The 21,657-nt window shown below is 49.0% G+C and overlaps 1 long non-coding RNA gene across 1 annotated transcript; it reads left to right on the top strand.

Annotated features, from left to right (window-relative positions):
• The first annotated feature begins 9,382 nt into the window (after window positions 1-9,382).
• Window positions 9,383-17,617, top strand: LOC144339174 (uncharacterized). Its single transcript, XR_013413897.1, has 3 exons — window positions 9,383-9,760; window positions 15,116-15,639; window positions 17,506-17,617. It is a non-coding gene; the product is annotated as an uncharacterized LOC144339174 (long non-coding RNA).
• Window positions 17,618-21,657: the final 4,040 nt, after the last annotated feature.

Below are 21,657 nucleotides of genomic sequence, written 5' to 3'. Positions count from 1 at the left end.
GTTGCAGTGAGCCAAGATTGTACCACTGCACTCCAGCCTGGGCAACTGAGCAAGACTCCATCTCGAAAATAAAAATAAAAATAGGCCGGACGTGGTGGCTCACACCTGTAATCCTAGCACTTTGGGAGGCCAAGATGGGTGGATCACTGAGGTCACGAGTTAGAGACCAGCCTCGTCAACATGGCAAAACCCTGTCTCCACTAAAAATACAAAAATTTAGCCAGGAGTGCTGGCAGGCGCCTGTAATCCCAGCTACTCGGGAGGCTGAGGCAGGAGAATTGCTTGAACCGGGGAGGGGCAGGTTGCAGTGGGCAGAGATTGCGCCATTGCACTCCAACCTGGGCGACAAGAGCAACACTTTGTCTCAAAAAACAAAACAAAACAAAAAAGGCCTGGCCAACACAACGAAAACCTTTCTCTTCTAAAGTACAAAAACTAGCTGGGCGTGGTGGCAGGTGCCTGTAATCCCAGCTACTTGGGAGTCTGAGGCAGGAGAATCACTTGAACCTGGGAAGCAGAGGTTGCCGTGAGCTGAGATCGTGTCACTGCACTCCAGCTTGGGTGACAGAGCAAGATTCCGTATGGAAAAAAGGAATGTAAAACTCGATGGGATAAACTACAGCTTAGAATTTAATCCAACTGGGCCAGGCATGGTGGCTTACACCTGTAATCCCAGGACTTTGGGAGGCCGAGACGGGCGGATCATCTGAGGTCAGGAGTTTGAGACCAACCTGACCAACACGGAGAATCCCTGTCTCTACTAAAAAATTAGCCAGGCATGCTGGCGCACGCCTGTAATCCCAGCTACTCGGGAGGCTGAGGCAGAAGAATTGCTTGAACCCGGGAGGTAGAGGTTGCGGTGAGCCGAGATCACGTCACTGTACTCCAGCCTGGGCAACAAGAGTGAAACTCTGTCTCAAAAAAAAAAAAAAAAAAAAAAGAATTATTAAATCCAACTGGAGTGAGAGCTAATATGTTAGAGAAATGTGTTAGAAGATTATTTGGAATGGAATGAGATACATACTTATGATACTTATGAAACCATGAAATAGGTGGAAAGAGACAGAACATACTGAGAAAAATCTAACTATATCAAATTTGAGTTCCAGAAGGAAAGAAAAGAAAGAATAGAAGAAAGGTCATTTTTGTTTTTGTTTTTGTTGTTCTGAGACATAGTCTCACTCTGTTGCCCAGGCTGGAGTGCAGTGGCATGATCTTGGCTCACTGCAACCTCTGCCTCCAGGGTTCAAGCCATTCTCCTGCCTCAGCCTCCCAAGTAGCTGGCATTACAGGTACATGCTACCACACCTGGCTAATTTTTGTATTTTTAGTAGAGACAGGGTTTTACCTTGTTGGCCAGGATGGTCTTGAACTCCTGACCTCGGGTGATCCGCCTTCCTCAGCCTCCCAAAGTGCTGGGATTACAGGCATGAGCCACAAGAAAGGCATTTTTTCTTTTTCTTTTTTTTTTTTTTTGATGGAGTCTCATTCTGTCACCCAGGCTGGAGTGCAGTGGCATGATCTCGGTTCAACCTCTGCCTCCTGGGTTCAAGCTATTCTCCTGCCTCAGCCTTCTGAGTAGCTGGGATTACAGGCATGCATCACTACGTCCAGCTAATTTTTGTATTTTTAGTAAAGACGGGGTTTAACCATGTTGGCTAGATGGTCTCCATCTCTTGACTGTGTGATCTGCCTGCCGTGCCTCCCGGAGTGTTGGGCTTACCGGCATGAGCCACCGCACCTGGCAAGAAAGGAACTTTTTAAAGAAAGAATACCTGATGAACAACTTAAACCCCCCAAATCAAGAAATCCCATGAATCCCAAGCAGAGTAAATAAGAAGAAATCCACACCTGGGTATGTAATGAGGCCAGAACACCAAAGACACAGGATACCAAAGCACATCTGAAAAGAAGGCCAGAGGACTGACACAGAGACAACACGTAGCTGCTGCTCAACAGCAACAGTGGAAGACTAAGGCAACATGGAAATACTGCAAGCCTCACTGTACTCTCACCCTTCCTAATCCCATGTCCCTCTGAAATGATAGCCCCTATTAAGTTAGAGGTGTACCTTCTGGACCTTTTCTATGCATGTATAAATATACATAATACGTATGGATATGGATGTGTACATCTATATTTATTTATGTTTATTACTATTATTATTATTTTGAGACAGAGTCTCGCTCTGTTGCCCAGGCTAGAGTGCAGTGGCGTGATCTCGGCTCACTGCAAGCTCCGCCTCCCAGGTTCACACCATTCTCCTGCCTCAGCCTCCCGAGTAGCTGGGATTACAGGTGCCCACCACCACACCTGGCTAATTTTTTGTATTTTTAGTAGAGACGGGGTTTCACCGTGGTCTCGATCTCCTGACCTCGTGATCCGCCCGCCTCAGCCTCCTAAAGTGCTGGGATTACAGGCGTGAGCCACCGCGCCCGGCCTATTATTTTTTTTTTAGAGATGGAGTCTCACTATGTTGCCCAGGCTGGTCTCAAATTCCCGGACTTAAGACACCCTCTGCCTTAGCCTCCCTAATAGCTGGGACTACAGGCACACCCTAGGGATTCCTGGTCTTTATCTATATTTAGGTATTGCCATGGTTTAAATTCTTGTCCCCTCTGCAACTCATGAGATTTAATTGACATGAAGCCTTTAGGAGGTGATTAGGTCATGATGACTCTGCCTTCATGAATGGATTAATGCTCTTATCATGGGAGTGGGTTAGTTGTCTCAAGACTGGGTTTGTTCTCAAAGAGAGTTCAGCTGATTTCTTCTGTCTTCTGCACTTGCTTCTGTCTTCTGCCATTCTCCCATGGGATGACCCTCTCCAAGGTGCTGGCACCATGCTCTTAAACTTCCCAGCCTCAGGAGGTGTAAGAAATAAATTTCTTTCTTTTCTTTTCTTTTCTTTTTTTTTTTTTCGAGACAGAGTCTTGCTCTGTCACACAGGCTGGAGTGGAGTGGCGCAATCTCAGCTCACTGCAACCTCCGCCTCCTGGTTTCACGCCATTCTCCTGCCTCAGCCTCCCGAGTAGCTGAGGCTGCCACCACACCTGGCTAATTTTTTGTATTTTTAGTAGAGACGGGATTTCACCATGTTAGCCAGGATGGTCTCGATCTCCTGACCTCATGATCCGCCTGCCTCAGCCTCCCAAAGTGCTGGGATTACAGGCATGAGCCACCGCGCCTGGCCAGTAAATTTCTTTTCCTTTTTTTTTTTTTTTTTTTTATTTGAGACGGAGTCTCGCTCTGTCGCCCAGGCTGGAGTGCAGTGGCCGGATCTCAGCTCACTGCAAGCTCCGCCTCCCGGGTTCACGCCATTCTCCTGCCTCAGCCTCCCGAGTAGCTGGGACTACAGGCGCCCGCCACCTCGCCCGGCTAGTTTTTTGTATTTTTTAGTAGAGACGGAGTTTCACCGGGTTAGCCAGGATGGTCTCGATCTCCTGAACTCATGATCCGCCCATCTCGGCCTCCCAAAGTGCTGGGATTACAGGCTTGAGCCACCGCGCCCGGCCTTCTTTTCTTTATAAATTACAGTCTTGGCTGGGCATGGTGGCTCACACCTGTAATCCCAGCACTTTGGGAGGCCAAGGCTGGCAGATCACCTGAGGTCAGGAGTTCAAGACCAGCCTGGCCAGCATGGTGAAACCCCATCTCTACTAAAAATACAACAATTAGCCAGATGTGGTGGTGGGCACCTATAATCCCAGCTACTGGGGAGGCTGAGGCAGGAGAATCGCTTGAACCCGGGAGGCGGAGCTTGCAGTGACCTGAGATCGCTTCACTGCACTCCAGCCTGGGCTACAGAGCGAGACCCCGTCTCAAAAAACAAAAACAAAAACAAAAAAACCCCATATGTTAGAATAACTTAGATATATTAGAATAATACAGTTGTCCCTTGGTATCTGTGGGGAATTGGTTCCAGGATGCCCTTTGGTATCAAAATCCACAGATGCTCAAATCCCTTATATAAATGGCATGAGATGGCCAGGCACAGTGGCTCATGCCTGTAATTCTAGCTCTTTGGGAGGCCAACGCAGGAGAATCACTTGAGGCCAAGAGTTCAAGACCAGTCTGGACAATGTGGCGAAACCCTGTCTCTACTAAAAATACAAAAAAGTAGCTGGGTGTGGTGATGCGCACCTGTAGTTAAACAATTTTCACCTCGTTTCTTTATTGCAGGGTTTCTCAGAGCCCTTGGCCTGCCAGCATGCATCACGAATTTCAAGAGAGGACAGATCGTTTTCCAAACCTATTTGCCCATGGAGCCTTTTCTCAATGGAGTATCTCACTGGACTTAAGTTCCTGAGAACTAACTTCGGGGATGCTGGTTTCTCTTCTATGTGGCCATTTTCGTTTGACTCTCACAGGATGGAATTCCCCTCGTTTTATGGATGCAAACACTCATGCTCATGGAGGTGGGCGAGTTGCTTCCAGTACTCCCTTAACAAACAGCAGAGACGGAAGTAGATGTTTGGGCTTCGGGTTCTAAGGCTAGACTCTTTCTTTTTTTTTTTTTTTTTTTTTTTTTTGAGACTCATTCTGTCACCCAGGCTGGAGTGCAGCGGTGCAATCTAATCTTGGCTCACTGCAACCTCCACCTCCCAGGTTCAAGCGATTCTCCTGCCTCAGCCTCTTGCATAGCTAGGATTACAGGCATGCACCACCACTCCCAGCTAATTTTGTATTTTTAGTAGAGATGGCTAGGCTGGTTGGCCATTTTTAGTTGGCCGGGCTGTATTTTTAGTTGACCGGGCTGGTCTTGAACTCCTGACCTCAGGTGATTTCACTACCTCAGCCTCCCAAAGTGCTGGGATTACAGGTATGAGCCACCGCGTCCAGTGGCCTACACTCTTTCTTGACTTTCTCCCACTTTCAAGTCACCTTCTCAAGAGACAGGCTACTGAGCTTGCTTCTCAAGGAGGTAAAGAGTAGGCTGACTGGTGGGAAGTTGGAAGGGGAAGTTTCAGGGAGCCACTGAGTGCAAGCTTCACAGTTAGTGACAGGGACAGAGCTCTGTCTTGGACTTTCCAGGTTTTAGCCTTGGTAACTCCTACTGTCAACAAACACGAAGCCTCTGCTCTGGCCCCACCGCCTCACTGTCAAGCCCTGCCTCTGGCTGCAGAATGGTGAGGGAGACAGGGAAGCTGTGTGACAGCAGGAGTTTCCAGGAATACTGGGGTGAGAAAGCACCCCCAGGCCTGAGCCCCGATGGAAAGAGCCCCACAGGAGTGGGTCTGGAGGGAAGAAAATCCTTGAAGGCCTGAGCCATTGGCTCCTTTCTGCAGGACACTGGGTCCACCCCACCAAGGAAATCAGTGGTCCCTGAACAAATGGGAGATTATTTTCAGGGTCCTTTATAGCATTCTTTGGCTATTTTTGTCTTCTCTTTCTGTTAAAAGTACATTCACACAGGGCACTTCCTTCCTCTAACACAAAGCAGAACAGAATGGTGGGAAGGGTGCTGGCTTGGCATCGGCTGCCTTGCAGAACACTGGGACAGGTTGCTCACCTCTGGCCTTCAGTTCCAAATTTGGGCTTCAATTTATTGAGCCCAGAAGCAATCTCTTGGTGACACCAACATTAAATTTCTTCTTTCATTTTTTTTTGAGACGGAGTTTCGCTCTTGTCACCTAGTCTGGAGTGCAGTGGCGCAATCTCGGTTCACTGCAACCTCTGCCTCCCAGATTCAGGCGATTCTCCTTGCCTCAGTCTCCTGAGTAGCTGGAATTACAGGCATGGGCCACCACACCCAGCTAATTTTTGTATTTTTAGTAGAGACTAATGGTTATCCACCCTCTTTGTCCTCCCAAAGTACAGGGATTACAGGCATGAGCCACTGCTTCAGCCCAACATTGAATTTCTATGAGACTTAATTTCTGGCTGGGCGCAGTGGCTCACACCTATAATCCCAGCACTTTGGGAGGCTGAGGCAGGTGGATCACTTGAGGTCAGGAGTTCGAGACCAGTCTGGTCAACATGGCAAAACCCTATCTCTACCAAAAAATACAAAAATTACCTAGGTGTGGTGGCGGGCGCCTCAAATACCAGCCACTTGGGAGGCTGAGGCAGGAGAATCACATGAACCCGGGAGGCGGAGGTTGCAGTGAGTCGAGATGGTGCCACTGCACTCCAGCCTGGGTGACGGAGTGAGACTCTGTCAAAAAAAAAAAAAAAAAGAAAGAGAGAAAGAAAGAAAGACTTAATGTACTAATATATGGCAGCAAAACCCTGCTTTCCCTCTCCTTCCTGACCTCATGATGGGCCCTGAACCAATAGTTGAGAATAAAGGAAGAGATCGGGGCCACTTGATCTAAGTTTGATGAGTGAGAGAAATTGTCCCCGCATCTGGGCAGAGGACACCTCCTGGGTACTCATGTTCTTGGGCATCATGTCTCTCCCTTGATCCAGCTGGCCATGCACAGGCATTTTTGTTCTCCTGAGCCCTGGTTCTAGATGGGTTAATGCTATGATTCAGTTGCAGTCTAGTCTCAGCTCTCCTGAGCTTGGGAGACACCCTGTCTCTCCCCTGCTCCCTGCCCCACGCCTATCCTGCACCTCGAGGGCAAGGGTAGCGGGGCCGGTGGAAGCTGAGGCACCTCACCTGCCTGGCATTTGCCAGTGCCCAAATAACTGGGTGTGCAGAAGGAAGAATGAGGAGCCTTGGCAGCTGTCAAGCTACCCAGCAGGGGAGGGAGGGTGGCCAGGTGCGGCTGAAACAGGGTGCGGCGACTGGTCTGGGAGCTCCGAGGCCTGCCCAGACATCTGGCTGGGTCAGGAGGACCGAGTGTGCTAAGAAGTGTGGGCTGCCCCAAAGCACAGGCTCATGAGCGTAAGATCTGGTGAGCACCTGAGTGGAGGAGGGGATGGGTGGATGGAAACTTCAGATTCATTATCTGTAAAGTGTGGTGGATAAATAGCAGGGTGGTTTGAAAATTAAATGACTTAGATCAGCCTGGCCTATGTGGTGAAACCCGGTCTCTACTAAAAATACATAAATAAGCCGGGCGTGGTGGCATATGCCTGTAATCCCACCTACTTGGGAGGCTGAGGCAGAAGAATCACTTGAACCTGGGAGGCGGAGGTTGCAGTGAGCTGAGATTGTGTCACTGCACTCCAGCCTGGGCGACAGAGTGAGACTCCGTCAAAAAAAAAAAAAAAAAGCAAGCAAGCAAGCAAGAGAAAGAAAATTAAATGACTTAATATATATACGGTGCATAACACAGTTCCAGTAAGTTCTCAAAAGTCCCAGGTATGATTATGATGAGCCCAGCACATAGGGTTGGGCAGGTTCAGTGTCTGATTCATCTGTTATCCTCTGCGTAACTACAAAAACAACAGACAAAATCCAGACAGCAGCAAAAGTCATCTCCCTCAAGTCCTCGTGAAACCCTATGAGGCAGATACCATTATTGAGCCCATTTTCCAGATGGACAGACAGGCATGGCGAGGCCACCATGATCAGCTAAGGCTGAGCCATGAAGCAGTTGTCCCCACAGAGGACCTGGCCCACACTCTGGCTGAGGCGAAGGTGGTTCCTCCACCCTCTCCCGCCTTCTCCCACCCTCTCCCACTGCCCACCACCTGGTCAGAGAAGCCTGCTGAGGCAGATGAGGAAACAAGGAACCAAGAGGTGACAGGCAGAGAAATGAGTGAATGGAGCCCCTTCCTTTTCCACATGACTTTAGTGAACCACAGACAGTCTGGCAGATACTCCCCAAAGGTGTTGGCCAAAGCCAAGAGACAACTAAAACAACTATTAATATTTACAGAAAACTTCATCCAACAATTTTGTTTTTTTTGTATTTTTTTGGTAGAGACGGGGTTTCACCGTGTTAGCCAGGATGGTGTCGATCTCCTGACCTCGTGATCCGCCGTCTCGGCCTCCCAAAGTGCTGGGATTACAGGCTTGAGCCACTGCGCCCGGCCCCAACAATTTTTTTTTTTCATATGGGGTATCACACTGTTGCCCAGGCTGGTGTGCAGTGGCATGATCTTACTGCAGCCTCAACTTCCCCAAACTCAGGTGATCCTCCCACCTCAGCCTCCCAAAGTGCTGGCCAGGAGATCACTTGAACTCAGGAGTTTGAGATCAACATAGTACAAACCCATCTCTACAAAAATACAAAAAATTAAACAGGCATTGCGGCTTATGCCTGTAGTCCCAGCTACCAGAGAGGCTGAGGTGGGAGGGAGGATCACCTGAGCCTGGGAGGTCGAGGCTGCAGTAAGCCAAGATCACGCCACTGCACTACAGCCTGGGAGACAGAGTGAGACCTTGTCTCAAGAGTAATAATAATAAATAATAAATAAATAAATAAATAAATAAAATAAAGCTCCAACTTGCTTCTTCCCAGGTGAGGGTGTCCTCACCCTCAAAGGAGCTGGTAGGGCTATGCTGAGGTCCTGTTCCCTGCTCTCAGAGAGCTTGGAATGCGGAAAGACCATAGCTCTGTGTCCCTGTCTGTGAAATACACACTTTATTGTGATGTAGAACAAATGCTTGTAAAGCTCTGGACATAGAGTTGTCGCTCCATGCACGGCTTTATTTCTCAGCACATAATTTCCCTTCCAAATGCAAAGCTTCTCAACCTTTCGAGCAGTTTAGATTGTCTGAAGGTCACAGCAAGGTCTCAGGTTCCGTTTTGCTCACTGGCCTTTCCTGCCTCACTTCCTGCCTCCCTCCCTGTTCGTCCTCGGGTCCAGCCAAACTTCTTAGTGTTCCTCAACAATTTGCCTGTTCACAGCTGTGTGTCCCTGAACATGCTGCTCCCTCTGGTGAAACACCTGTCCCTCCCCTTCTCTGCACAACAAACTCCTGCCAATCTTCTTCTCTCAGTTCAATCCTCCTCCAAAGCTTCTTCAGACTCCCCTGGGCAGTGTTAATCATTCCTTCCTCTGCTCTCTCGGGGGTTTGTCCATATGGTTATTATTTTTTAATTTTTAAATTTTAATTAAAAGAAAAAGAGATGTAGTTTTTTTTTTTTTTTTTTTTTTTTGAAGATGGAGTATTGCTCTGTCACCGGGCTGGAGTGCAATGGTGCGGTCTCGGCTCACTGCAACCTCCGCCTCCTGGGTTCAAGCGATTCTCCTGCCTCAGCCTCCTGAGTAGCTGGGATTACAGGCACACGCCACCACGCCCAGCTAATTTTTGTATTTTTAGTAGAGACGGGGTTTCACCATCATGAGGTCTTGAACTCCTGACCTCATGATCCACCTGCCTCGGCCTCCCAACGTGCTGGGATTACAGGCGTGAGCCACTGCGCCCGGCCAGAGATGTGGTCTTGCTATGCTGCCCAGGCTGATCTTCAACTTCTGGCCTCAAACAATTCTCCCAACTCTGCCTCCCAGTGAGTCGAGATTACAGGTGTGAACCACCAAGTCTGGTCTATTTTTTTTTAGTATTATTATTTTTGAGACGGAGTCTTGTACTGTCGACTGCACTGGAGTGCAATGGTGTGATCTCGGCTCACTCCAACCTCTACCTCCTGGGTTTAAGCAATTCTCCTGCCTCAGCCTCCTGAGTAGCTGGGATTACGGACACTCGCCACCACACCCAGCTAATTTTTGTGTTTTTTTGAGATGGAGTCTCGCTCTGTCCCCCAGGCTGGACTGCAGTGGCGCCATCTCAGCTCACTGCGAGCTCCGCCTCCTGGGTTCACGCCATTCTCATTCTCCTGCCTCAGCCTCCCGAGTAGCTAGGACCACAGGCGCCCGTCACCACGCCTGGCTAATTTTTTGTATTTTTAGTAGAGACGGGGTTTCACCGAGTTAGCCAGGATGGTCTCGGTCTCCTGACCTTGTGATCTGCCCGCCTCAGCCTCCCAAAGTGCTGGGATTACAGGCGTGAGCCGCCGCGCCCGGCAATTTTTGTATTTTTAGTAGAGATGGGATTTCACTATGTTGGCCAGGCTGGTCTCGAACTCCTGACCTCGTGATCCGCCCACCTTGGCCTCCCAAAGTGCTAGATTACAGGCTTGAGCCACTGCGCCTGGCCATGATTATTTTAGATTATATTTTAATCCATAATTTCTCTTATTTTTTTTTTCTACATCTCTGGCTCTTTCTGTTCTCTGTAGAGTTGACCTTAGAAAAACCGAGGTTGGCAGAGGAGTTGAGCATTTGTCAGGGTATCAGAGTGTCACAGTTCAACTGGGCCCTATTTGTTGGAAGGTTCAACATCATGTTTGATGACCCCTCCTCAAGTTGGTGGCCAGGAAGGAGCCACATTTTGCTCCTAAGTGTTGTGGTTCCCAGTGAATCCTGCCCACACAGCTGGGCAGGCCATGGCCCAGAGGCTGCGTGTCTCCATGCCTGTGCAGGGAAATGCTATCTGGCCAGGGCCGGCTCAAAGGCCTTCTTGGCCAATAATCTCTCGGAGCAGCTTTGGCCATCAGAAGTCTTTTTTTTTTTTGAGATGGAGTCTCCCGCTGTTGCCCAGGCTGGAGTGCAGTGGTGCTATCTCAGCTCACTGCAAGCTCCGCCTCCCGGGTTCACCCCATTCTCCTGCCTCAGCCTCCCAAGTAGCTGGAACTACAGGTGCCTGCTACTACACCCAACTAATTTTTTGTATTTTTAATAGAGACAGGGTTTGACCGTGTTAATCAGGATGGTCTCGATCTCCCGACCTCGTGATCCACCTGCCTCGGCCTCCCAAAGTGCTGGGATTACAGGTGTGAGCCACCGTGCCCGGTCTGGCCATGGGAAGTCTTGACCCTGGCTCTAAGCCTCCACAGGGGTGTTGAGACCCTGCTGGGAGGATTCCTTAATCTAATTTTTTTTGGTTTGCTTTTCTGAGACAGAGTCTCACTCTGTCGCCCAGGCTGGAATGCAGTGGCGCGATCTCCGGTCACTGCAAGCTCCGCCTTCTGGGTTCACGCCATTCTCCTGCCTCAGCCTCTCAAGTAGCCGGGACTACAGGCACCCACTACCAGGCCTGGCTAATTTTTTGTATTTTTAGTAGAGACGGGGTTTCACCGTGTTAGCCAGGATGGTCTCGATCTCCTAAACTTGTGATCTGCCCGCCTCGGCCTCCCAAAGTGCTGGGATTACAGGTGTGAGCCACCGCGCCTGGCCTCCTTAATCAAGGTTTCAATTAGAGCTCAATGTGTATAGATCTCCTCACCCACCCAGATTCAGGCCAGGACACAGCCTGGCATTCTCTCTGGCCTCACAGAGCCTTTGAACACTCTTTTTAGCTGGAGACTCTCCCACTCTGGAGTCCTGCCTCCCCAAAATAGAAGCCAGACCTCCACTTTCCCAGCCTCTGCATAGCTGGGGTAGGAGCTGTGGCCCGAGCCCTGCGTCATTGTTGGAGCTAAGAACCCAGGTGGACATTGGCGTCATTCAGTTGCTATACCTTGTTCTGGGCAGGCTCCTAGAATATGGAGCTGAGTCAGAACTGCCTCTGCCTCCCAGAATCCCACAAGGAAAGATGGCAGTCACAAAAACAAGTACTTCTTATAGGGCATCGAGGAAAAGGCTACAATGAGGGGAGGTGTCCAGTGTTAGGGAAAAATCAGTTGTGGAGACTTGCAGGGAGGGGCCCCGTCTTACTCATTTACTAATTACCCCGTCTGTCTGGCAATGAGGTGTCCCATAAAATGAACTGAATTTAACATCAGGAGACTTGAATTTGAGTCTGGTTGTGCAACTTTTTAGTTGGTACCTTGGGTGAATCACCACATCCCAAAGTCTCTGTTTTGTGTTTTTTATATATATACATAAAATATAGATATATATAATATATATAATATGTGTTTTATATATATTATATATATAAAACAAACATATATATATATAAAAAACACAAAACAGAGACTTTGGGATGTGGTGATTCACTATATATATGTGTGTGTATATGTGTATACGTGTGTGTGTGTGTGTATATATATAAATATGTATATATATCACCTGTAGCCTTTCCTATGCTGGGGACAACAGGTACACATCACCATGCTCAGCTAACTAAAAAAAATATATATCCAGGCCGGGCACAGTGCCTCATGCCTGTAATCCCAGCACTTTGGGAGGCCAAGGCAGGTGGATCACGAGGTCAGGAGATCGATCGAGACCATCCTGGTCAACATGGTGAAACCCTGTCTCTACTAAAAATACAAAAATTAGCTGGGCGTGGTGGTGTGCGCCTGTAGTCCCAGCTACTCGGCAGGCTGAGGCAGGAGAATTGCCTGAACCTGGGAGGCGGAGGTTGCAGTGAGCCAAGATCACGCCACTGCACTCCAGCCTGGCGACAGAGTGAGACTCTGTCTCAAAAAATATATATAGATAGATAGATATATAGCCACTGCTCCCAGACACAAAGTTTTACTTTTTTTTTTTTCTAGTGCATTTCACAGTTTTTGGCACACTGTTGGCACTTAAAGTTTCTGTTGAATGGATGAATGAACAAACCAATGGAAGAAAGAATGAATAGTAAACACTCAGGAAATGTTTTATGAAAAATAAAACGTGGGACAGGCATGGTGGCTCATGCCTGTAATCCCAGCACTTTCGGAGGCCAAGGCAGGCAGATCACTTAAGGTCAGGAGTTCGAGACCAGCCTGGGCAACATAGTGAAACCTTGTCTCTACTAAAAATACAAAAATTAGCCGGATGTGGTGGTGCACGCCTGTAATCCCAGCTACTCAGGAGGCTGAGGCTGGAGAATCGCTTGAATCCAGAAGACAGTTTGCAGTGAGCCGAGATCACACCACTATACTCCAGCCTGGGGTACAGAGCAAGACTGCATCTCAAAAAAAAAGAAAAGAAATAGAAAAAGAAAAAAAAAAAAAAAAAAAAAAGAGCCTGAGGTCCCTGCTGCCCCAGGAACACAACCCAGATATTTGGATTCTGAAGCCAGAACCTCCTCCACCAAATGGCATGGGCTATGATTTAAGCCCAGAAACTGCCTGGACATGAGAGAGGGTCACTGAAACTGGAGAGGGAAACTGGCTCCTGGCTTGGAGCAAAGGGTCATGGATAGGCAGCCTTTGCTCTATGGACTCTTTCAGGCCCTTGCAAGTGACTGTGTGTTTAGAGAGAATACAGTGTTGACTGCCTTGCCATGTGGCAGATGAAAGGGCTCAGAAGGGGAACAAGAACAGTGCTTTCCCAGACAGCAGCTAGGATGTACCCGAGACATGAGAAGCAGAATCTAGGCGTTTTAGACACAAAGTCTGTCAAGCCAGGGGAGCCAAAGAACAGCAAAGAATCAGGGATTTGTGGTAGAAGGCCAGTGTTGGGTCCTGAGTTTGCTGCGGACTAGCCATACACACAGAGACGACACTAGTTTTGGACCAGACAGTGCCTCCTCCATGAGAACATTCCAGGCCTACTGATGCTCAGGATTGATGAAAAGCCCCAGGATTTTCAAGAGATCTGGGTCAATCCTGTTTTCATTCTCTTCCCTACTGGCTGCTTTGAGAAGTTTAATTTAACTGAGGGCAAAATCCTCTAATCGCCTGCTCTAAATCAAGGCATAACATTTGGAGTAATGTAGGGGAGGGAGATGACAATGGGTGAGGTGAGGCTATGGGATGGCAGGGCCTGGGAGAGGTCTGAGTTTGATCTCAACTGGTTAACTGCTGGTGGGAGGCTGGGGGCCCCCGTTAGTCTTTTGGAATTATCTCTTGTCTCATACCTCCAACAGAGTGGGCTGCACTCACTATGGAGGGAGAAGGGGTGGGTTGGTAAATTAGGATTTACTTTTTTTTTTTTGTTTGAGACAGAGTCTCACTCTGTCACCCAGGCTGGAGTGTAGTGGTGAGATCTCGGCTCACTGCAACCTCCACCTCCCAGGTTCAAGCAATTCTCTGTCTCAGCCTCCCAAGTAGCTGGGATTATAGGGGCCACTACCATACCCGGCTAATTTTTGTATTTTTAGTAGAGACGGAGTTTCATCATCTTGGCCAGGCTGGTCTTGAACTCCTGACCTTGTGATACACTGGCCTTGGCCTCCCAAAGTGCTGGGATTACAGGCATGAGCCACCATGCCTGGCCAGGATTTACTCTTTTTTTTTTTTTTTTTTTTTTTGAGACGGAGTCTCGCTCTGTCGCCCAGGCTGGAGTGCAGTGGCGTGATCTCGGCTCACTGCAAGCTCCGCCTCCCGGGTTCACGCCATTCTCCTGCCTCAGCCTCCCGAGTAGCTGGGACTACAGGCGCCCACAACCGCGCCCGGCTAATTTTTTGTATTTTTAGTAGAGACGGGGTTTCACCGTGGTCTCGATCTCCTGACCTTGTGATCCGCCCGCCTCAGCCTCCCAAAGTGCTGGGATTACAGGCGTGAGCCACCGCGCCCGGCCCAGGATTTACTCTTAAAAATAGCATTTAAAGAGGCCGGGCACGGTGGCTCATGCCTGTAATCCCAGCACTTTGGGAGGCCGAGGCGGGTGAATCACCCGAGGTCAGGAGTTTGAGACCAGCCTGACCAACATGGAGAAACCCTGTCTTTACTAAAAATACAAAATTAGCTGGGCATGGTGGCACATGCCTGTAATCCCAGCTACTTGGGAGGCTGAGGCAGGAGAGTCGCTTGAACCCTGGAGGCAGAGGTTGCAGTGAGCCAAGATCACACCACTGCACTCCAGCCTGGGCAACAAGAGCAAAACTCCTTCTCAAAAAAAGAAAAAGAAAAAAAAAAAAAAAAAAAAAAAAAAAAAAAGGCCGGGCGCAGTGGCTCACGCCTATAATCCCAGCACTTTGAGAGGCCGAGACAGGCGGATCACTAGGTCAGGAGATTGAGACCATCCTGGTTAACACGGTGAAATCCCATCTCTACTAAAAAATACAAAAAAAATAGCTAGGCATAGTAGCTGTAGTTCCAGCTACTCAGGAGGCTGAGGCAGGAGAATGGCATGAATCGGGAAGGCGGAGCTTGCAGTGAGCTGAGATCTCGCCACTGTGCTCTCCAGTCTGGCGGATAGAGCGAGACTCCGTCTCAAAAAAAAAAAAAAAAAAGCATTTAAAGGCCGGGTGCAGTAGCTCACGGCTGTAATACTGTAATACCAGCACTTTGGGAGGCCGAGGCAGGCACATCACTTGAGGTCAGGAGTTCAAGACCAGCCTGGCCAATATGGTGAAACCCTGCCTCTACTAAAAATGCAAAAAATTAGACAGTTGTGGTGGCATGCACCTGTGGTCCCAGCTACTTGGGAGACAGAGGCAGGAGAATTGCTTGAACCTGGAGGTGGAGGTTGCAGTGAGCTGAGATCACACCACTGCACTCCAACCTGGGCAACATGAGCAAAACTACGTCTCAAAATAATAATGATAATAATAATAATAATAATAGGCTGGGCGCAGTGGCTCACGCCTGTAATCCTAGCACTTTGGGAGGCCGAGACAAGCAGATTATTTAAGCTCAGGAGTTCAAGACCAGCCAGGGCAACACAGTGAAACCCCGCCTCTACTAAAATACAAAACATCAGCCGGGCGTGGTGGTGTGTGCCTGTAATCCCAGCTACTCCAGAGCTGAGGCAGGAGAATCACTTGAACCCGGGAGGCGGAGGTTGCAGTGAGCCGAGATTGTGCCACTGCACTCCAGCATGGGCGACAGACCAAGACTCCATCTCAAAAATAAAAAATAGGCCAGACGCAATGGCTCACACCTGTAATCCCAGCACTTTGGGAGGCCAAGGCAGGTGGATCACCTGAGGTCGGGAGTTTGAGACCAGCCTGACCAACATGGAGAAAACTTGTCCTATTAAAAATACAAAATTAGGCTGGGCGCAGTGGCTCATGCCTGCAGCTACTCGGGAGGCTGAGGCAGGAGAACTGCTTGAACCCGGGAGGCGGAGTTCAAGTGAGCCGAGATTGTGCCATTGCACTGCAGCCTGAGCAACAAGAGTGAAACTCCGTCTCAAAAACATAAAATAAAATAAAAAAGCACAATGCCCCCACAAAAGCTTGTACATGAATGGTCACAGCAGCTTTACTCATAAAACTAGAAACAGGCCGGGTACAGTGGTTCACACCTGTAATCCCAGTACTTTGGGAGGCTATGGTGGGCAGATCGCTTGAGCCCAGGAGTTTAAGACAAGCATGGGCAACATGAGGAAACCTGTCTCTATTAAAAATACAAAAATTAGCTGGCATGTGGCATGTGCTGTAGTCCCAGCTACTTGGGAGGTGAGGCAGTAGGGTCACTTGAGCCTGGGAGGTAGAGGCTGCAGTGAGCTGAGATCATGCCACTGCACTCCAGCCTGAGTGACAAAGAGAGTCTCTGTCTCAATAAAATAAATAAAATAAAATAAAATAAAAAGGCCGGGTGTGGTGGCTCATGACTGTAATCCCAGCACTTTGAGAGGCCGAGGCAGGCAGATCACGAGGTCAGGAGTTCATGGTGAAACCCCGTCTCTACTAAAAACAAAATACAAAAAGTAGCCAGGCATGGTGGCGTGCGCCTGTAATCCCAGCTACTACGGAGGCTGAGGCAGGAGAATTGCTTGAACCCGGGAGGCGGAGGTTGCAGTGAGCTGAGATTGCGCCACTGCACTCCAGCCTGGGCGACAGAGTGAGACTCTGTCTCACAAAAAAAAAAAAAAAAAAAAAGAAAGGAAAAAAGAAAAAACTGGGAAAAAAACCTGGAAACAGCTCAAATGTCTGTCACTGGTGAGTGAATAAACTGTGGTACATCCATGCAGTGGAATGCTACTCAGCAGTAGAAAGGAGCGAGCTACTGATGACGTGCCGATACTGATGCATGGATGAACCTCTCTGAAAAATGCCAGACACAACAGCCCACACCTTGTATGAGTCCATATATGTGACATTCCTAGAAATGGTGAAACATACAGCCAGAACGCAGAATAGGGGTTGCCTGCAGCTTGGAGTGGACATGAGAGTTGACTGCAAATGGGCCAGAGGGAAGTTTTTAGGATAATGGGAATGTTCTAAAACTGGATTTTGGTGATGGTTACACAACTCTCTACATTTACTAAAACTCATTAAACTGTACATTGAAAATGGGTGAATTTTATGGTATGTAAATTATATATCAATAAAGCTATTAAAAAAACTACTGGTGAGGGGCAGTGGCTCATGCTTATAATCCCAGTACTTTGGGAGGCTGAGGCAGTGGATCACAAGGTCAAGAGATCGAGACCATCCTGGCCAACATGATGAAACCCCATCTCTACTAAAAATACAAAAATTAGCTGGGCGTGGTGGCGCGCACCTGTAGTCCCAGCTACTCGGGAGGCTGAGGCAGGAGAATCGCTTGAACCAGGGAGGAAGAGGTTGCAGTGAGCCGAGATCATGCCACTGCACTCTAGCCTGGCGACAGAGCAAGATGCTGTCTTAAAACAAAAAACAAAACAAAACAAAAACAAAGACAAACACAAAAAACACGTGCACTTTGGGAGGTCGAGAAGAGCAGATCACCTGAGGTCAGGAGTTCGAGATCAACCTGAACAACATGGTGAAACCCTGCCTGTACTAAAAATACAAAATTAGCTGGGTGTGGTGGTGCATGCCTGTAATTCCAGCTACTTGGGAGGCTGAGACAGGAGAATCGCTTGAATTCAGGAGGCAGAGGTTGCAATGAGCCAAGATCGCGCCATTGCACTCCAGCCTGGGCAACAAGAATGAAACTCCTTCTCAAAAAAAAAAACCAAAAAACTGGCCAGGTGCAGTGGCTGACGCCTGTAATCCCAACACTTTGGGAGGCCGAGGCAGGTAGATCACCTGAGGTCAGGAGTTCAAGACCAGCCTCAACATGGAGAAACCCCATCTCTACTACAAATACAAAATTAGCCAGGCGTGGTGGTGCATGCCTGTAATCCCAGCTACTCGGGAGGCTGAGGCAGGAGAATTGCTTGAACCTGGGAGGTAGAGGTTGTGGTGAGCCGAGAACGCGCCATTGCCCTCCAGCCTAGGCAACAAGAGTGAAACTCCATCTCAAACAAGACAAAACAAAACAAAACAAAACTACCGGGGGCTGGCGCAATGCCTCACACCTGTAATCCCTGCACTTTGGGAGGCCGAGGCTGGGGATCACTTGAAGTCAGGAGTTTCTAATGCAATGGTTCTCAAAGTGTGGCTCCTGGAGCAGCTGCAGCAGCAGGCCTGGGAGCCTGTTAGAAATGCAAACCTCAGGATCTGAATCGGAGGCTTTGGTGGTGGGGCCCTGCAATCTGAGCTTTAATAACCCTCCTGTGGTTCTCAAGTCTGAGAATCCTGGTGTAATGGAAAGGTGAAGGAGAACGGAAGGTCATCGCAGGTGCACCTACTGTGCATAGCCACCTGACATGCCCCAAGTCAAATCACCTTCACAGCAACCCGGTGAGTCCCATTCTGTAGACCCATTCTGTAGACAAGGAAATTAGAGACTGGGAGACTTGCCAGTTACTAAGGAGGCAGAACTGGAATCAAACCCCCACATTTCTGATTCAAAACCTGTCCCCTCTGCTATCCCAGAGGGTCTTGTGAACGTGAGCAAGCGACACTCCAAGTGCCTGGAAGTCCAGGGAGGGGACAGGAGAACGAGAATAAACACAGCTCCTTCAGGTTCTATCTTGGAACAAAGTGTGGGTATAAAGAAATAAACACTCACCGTGGCCCAGTGTTTTCCTCAAGGCTGAGCAGAGGCCCTCGTTTAAGGCTATATTGTTTATTCCCGGGGGATGAAGGGGGTGGGGTAATTAGAACGAGCTGCTTGGACAGAAGCCCAGAAGGTCCCAGCTCAGTTCCTTGGGAGCCTGGAATGCAAAGGGTTGGGGACACAGCAAGGAACTCAGAGATCCTGGCCAGAGAGCATTAGAGCCGCTGGGGCCCCGGGAGGGTGGGCCTATGATTTATACACGCACAGATGACGTAATGTCTGCCCGGCCTGCCCCTCCCACTCTGAGTGGCCCTGCCCCGGCTTTGCCCGGGCGCTCAGGGGTGGGCTGCGTCCCGGAGCTGCTCAGGGAACTGAGGCCAATCAGCTGGGGCCTCCCTGCGTAAGCCCAGGGCTGCCAGAATCTTGGGCCGCCCACGTGGGGTCACTTCCTTTCATCATTCAGCACTAGCTGCTGTTGTCTGTTGGCCTTGTGTGGACTTTCCAGCAGTTCCCATCGCCTGCTTTTCCCACCACGATCATCTCATCGTTGACTGTCAGACTTGGCCAAACACAGAGATTCTTTTAACCCGACTATTTGGAATGTGCAGAGAAGGGAAGGGATTTACCCTAGAAGAAGGGTGGGGCCAAAACCAGAATCCAGAAGCCCCAGCCAGGGTGCTATGTAATAATAATTGTCCCTATCATTCACGTAGTTTCATCGTTGTTATCTTCCTTGACCCTCTCAGTAATTTTGTGGAACTGAGGGTTTATGACTGTTTCATTTATATATGAGCAACTTAGAGCTTATAGAGCTTAACCAACTTGCTCAAGATCACCCATTAGTAAGTGACAAAGCCAGTGCTTACAACCAGATGCCCTGGCCTCAAACTACTTGCTCAGGCTTCATTCCTGATGATATGAACAACAGTCACAGTGGCCAGGAGTCCAGGAGGAGCCTTAGAGGAATCATGTGAGGTGCAGCCCCCTCAGATTCTATCTTGGAAGAAAGTGTGGGCATTTCTCTTGTTCACTGGCTGAACAAGGTCCTCTCCAATGACTTTCCCATCTAAATTGGGCAGGCTAGTCCCCAGCTTGAGCAAGTGACCTGAGCGAGAACAGATTCTTCCTGCTGAGAACAGGGCTAGGTGATTGTGTGTGACCTGCCTCCCAGGCCCATGCTCCGCCTCTCAGCTCTCTGTTCTGTCCCCTATGTTCTTTTCCATGTTTCTTTGCATGTTGTAGGTGACAAAACCCACAACCTGTCATGGCCAACTTATGTCCCCCTCCAATAGAACTAAAATATGATGATGATGATGATGATGATGATGATAATGATGATTGATCCTGATTCTACTTATCAAGGGCACATTGGGTTCTGGTACCATCATACATCATCTGAAGGCCTTGCAGCTCATCAGTGAAGGAACCATGACTGGAACCCAGTCAGCATGACTTTGGAGTACATAGCATCATACTTCTTCTTTTTTTCTTTGAGAAGGAGTCTCACTTTGTCATCAAGGCTGGAGTGCAGTGGTGCGATCTTGGCTCACTGCAACCTCTGCCTCCAGGGTTCAAGCCATTCTCCTGCCTCAGCCTCCTGAGTAGCTCAGATTACAGGCATCTGCCACTACGGCTGGCTAATTTTTGTATTTTTAGTAGAGTCAGGGTTTCACCATATTGGCCAGGCTGGTCTTGAACTCCTGACCTCAAGTGATGTGCCTGCCTCGGCCTCCCAAAGTGCTGGGATTACAGGCATGTAATCTGCCACCGCGCCTGGCCTTCTGTCTCCTGTTTCTAAGGAAGGTTGCTGAGCACCCCTGTGGGTCTTGGGTATGGGCAGGTATATAACCTGACTGCTGCATGGTGCCTGTGGCATCTTAGCCAAGTTCTCTGAGCCAGGAAAGTCCATAAAAAAACAGTTAAACACGCCTCTGGGTAGGGTTTTTCTCACCTGGGTGCCCCAGAGAGACAGATCAGGCTGCACACCCCGCTGCTGATTGCCTGGGATTCCCTGCTGACATCAGTGCTGATCTCTGAGCAGGTTCTGGGGTGGTGATGCATGCCAGGAGAAATGCTTGGAGGTGGCTTTCACCCAGATTGTTTGGACAGGGAGGGGAGTAGCCTGTTGTAATGCAGAAGGTAGATGTGTGCTCCTAGCTGTGGTCTCATAGGCCCTGAGTTCATCTCTTCTTCTTCTTCTTCTTTTTTTTTGAGACAGAGTCACACAGGCTAGAGTGCAGTGGCGGGATCTTGGCTCACTGCAACATCCACCTCCCAGGTTCAAGTCATTCTCCTGCCTCAGCCTCCCAAGTAGCTGGGATTACAGGCATGTGCCACCAAGCCCAGGTAAGTTTTGTATTTTCAGTAGACACTGGGTTTCACTACATTGGTCAGGCTGGTCTCAAACTCCTGGCCTTGGGTGATCCGCCTGCCTCAGCCTCCCAAAGTGGTGGGATTACAGGCATGAGCCACTGTACCCAGCCCTGAGTTCATCTCTTCTGACCCACTTGCCCCTTGTGCTGGATGTTCCAGGCCAAGAAAGGGTGCTAACCAAAGACCATAGCCCTCTCTCTCTCTCTCTCTCTCTCTCTCTCTCTTTCTCTCTCTCTTTCTTTCTTTCTTTTTTTTTTTTTTGAGATGAGGTCTTGCTATGATTTTTTGTTTGTTTGTTTGTTTGTTTTTTTGAGATGGAGTTTCACTCTTGTTGCTCAGGCTGGAGTGCAATGGTGCAATCTTGGCTCACTGCAACCTCCACCTCCCAGGTTCAAGCGATTCTCCTGCCTCAGCCTCCCAAGCAGCTGGGATTACAGGTGCTTACCACCAAGTCTGGCTAATTTTTGTATTTTTAGTAGAGATGGGGTTTCACATATTGGCCAGGCTGGTTTTGAACTCTTGAGCTCAGGTGATCCGCCCACATCCGTCTCCCAAAGTATTGGGATTATAGGCGTGAGCCACCGTGCCCGGCCAAGGGGTCTTACTATGTTGCCCAGGCTGGTCCTGAATTCCTGGATTCACGAAATTGGCCTGCCTCAGTCCCCCAAAGTGCTAGGATTACAGGTGTGAGCCACCATGCCAGGACTACTTATCTTTTTTTTTTTTTTTTTGAGACAGGGTCTTG

Source organism: Macaca mulatta, chromosome 2 (assembly GCF_049350105.2).
Source record: "Macaca mulatta isolate MMU2019108-1 chromosome 2, T2T-MMU8v2.0, whole genome shotgun sequence".
In the NCBI taxonomy this organism is placed as follows: Eukaryota; Metazoa; Chordata; class Mammalia; order Primates; family Cercopithecidae; genus Macaca; species Macaca mulatta.
The sequence above is the reverse complement of the archived record's forward strand: the minus strand, read 5'-3'. Positions and strand labels throughout refer to the sequence as shown.